Source organism: Saccostrea cucullata, unplaced genomic scaffold (assembly GCF_032062105.1).
Source record: "Saccostrea cucullata isolate Sc308-1 unplaced genomic scaffold, CSIRO_AGI_Scuc_v1 ctg8265, whole genome shotgun sequence".
In the NCBI taxonomy this organism is placed as follows: Eukaryota; Metazoa; Mollusca; class Bivalvia; order Ostreida; family Ostreidae; genus Saccostrea; species Saccostrea cuccullata.
Window position 1 is genome coordinate 18260 of NW_026926807.1, and position 2277 is coordinate 20536.

General features: G+C 32.3%; 1 long non-coding RNA gene across 1 annotated transcript; it reads left to right on the plus strand.

The window, feature by feature from the left end:
- The first annotated feature begins 303 nt into the window (after nucleotides 1–303).
- On the plus strand, nucleotides 304–1538 carry LOC134272706 (uncharacterized). The gene is made up of 3 exons (XR_009993260.1): nucleotides 304–352; nucleotides 826–993; nucleotides 1451–1538. It is a non-coding gene; the product is annotated as an uncharacterized LOC134272706 (long non-coding RNA).
- The last annotated feature ends 739 nt before the right edge of the window (nucleotides 1539–2277 follow it).

Genomic DNA, 2277 nt, shown 5'->3' on the forward strand with positions numbered 1-2277 from the left:
CCTTACTTTTTTGATAACTGTGTTTAAAAATCCGATAAGCATGAAAATGACTCTAATAATTTGTTACTTTACACCACAAAAAAGGAGAAAATAATTTACTCTCACTAGAACCGTGGGATCTTTAAATTCATTTCCCATGAAATTTACGTTAATGCAGATCAGTCATAAATGTTGTCTAAGTAAAGTTTTCAAAATTAAGATGCGGAACTCGTGCCTTAATTTTCATTTGACGTAATGCGTGAATTATAAATCTAGATTTCTAAAAAGAAAATTGTTTTGTAAAATAAAATGAGTGCTCATATAGTTCTCTTCATTCTTGTTAATGTATTGGATATATTCTTATATGTATACGGTATGTTTTACAATTAAACGTCTAACAGCAATTCTAATAAATCAGTAAAAAATTCTCTGCAATGTCTTAAATGTTAATCAAAAATACATTCATCATTATCATCAACTTTTACCCCCGTATTAAACAATATACATTCAATTAATCTCATCCCCGTTTTTTTTTATGTAATAATGTCTTACTGTTTATTTTTTAAAGAATATATTATTAATTACAGTAAATATTACATGAAAATTAAAATAAATGGACAAATCTGTCTCATTCCTTACACTGCATGATAATGATTAAACAACATCCAACTTTATCTACCCTGTCCAATGCAATTATTTCAGGACAGCCAACAGTTATTCTAATAGGGAATGCCAGCGTTACACAGGGTGATCAAGCATATTTGAAATCTACCGTAATTCCTGAGATTAATATCACATCTGTTTTGTGGCAAAAAATATCAAAGGATGACGTCAGAAATATTTCAGTTGATCTGCCAAAATACGAGCAGAGTCAGCTGACTTCCGGTGGAACTATTGTACTCACGCTGAAAATAATCAACGTGAGTGCTAAAGACGAGGTTAATTACAGAGTTGTCGTAGAAAGTGATGGGAAATCTTTTGTAAGCAATCAACACGCACTGGACGTACACGAAGGTAGCTATTTAAGTACTATTACATATATTCATTTAGTTGAAAAAGTAAATAAATGTTGACAATCCATTATTAAAAAAAATGTTTATGAGTCGCCCGCCTGACGTAGTTGTTAGAACGTCTGCTCTAGGGTCGCGCAGTAAGGAGTTAGATCCTAACGTCGCGCGTTCCATTTCCTCTGTGGGGCGTGGAAACCGGTCTTTCGGATGAGACCGTATAAACCGAGTTCCCGGACATGTTTAGTAGAAAAAGATTTTTGTATTCGAAAACGGCTTAGGAATGAAAGAAGACTTCAATAATTTTGATGTTACTTAGTCTTTAATTTGTATTTTTAATTTGTATTTTTATTTGAGAGTTTTAACCAATTTTAGTGATTTGTGTAATTCATTGGAAATGTATTCTTGGTGGGTTTTTTTTTAAACTTCAAAAATACAATTATTACAAAACATCTTGTAAACAGATGCCTCAAACTGTGAACCTGGTAAATATGGAGATAATTGTGAGAAAGAATGCTCCGGAAACTGCGCCAATAACGCGATATGTGACCCTACATCGGGGTACTGTCCGGGGGACTGTACTGAAGGCTGGGAGGGAAAATTGTGTGACAAAGGTTTGTGAGATGAATATTTACTTTTGTCATTTGTAGAATGGCTGTAATCAACACAAAAATGAATCTCAGCAATACAGCTCATGAGCATTCAATGACCATTCTGTTAATTAACGGCGTAGGTTCACCCTGTGCTACTCAATTTGCTACTTAATTTTATATATATTATACATACATTGTAAATTGCTATTGTGGCATATATATGTAGACGAAATGAAATGATAATTCCCTCTAGACCTTTGCATTAGATTTTACATATTTAGAAAAAAATATTGTTTTAATCATATTGGAAAAGATTTAACTCCCACTAATTGTATTTGTAATCTCATTTCACACGGGTGCTTTGAAGTACTAGTATTACAGCGTATGAGTAAATTAATATCAATCATCTATGGCAAGCCCTTTTACTATTTATTCGTAAAATAATTTTTTCTTTGAAAATGAGAGATATCTCTCTAGCATAGAGAGATATCTCTTTAGCTTATGGAGATATCTCTTTAGCTTATAGAGATATCTCTTTGACTAATAGAGATATCTTTAGACTTCAGAGAGATATCTCTTTCAACAAAAGAGATATCTCTTTTTGAAAGAGAGATATCTCTTTTAGTAAGAGAAATATCTTTATAAGCTAGAGAGATATCCCCTTAAGCGAGGGAGATATCTCTTAAAGTTAGAGAGAT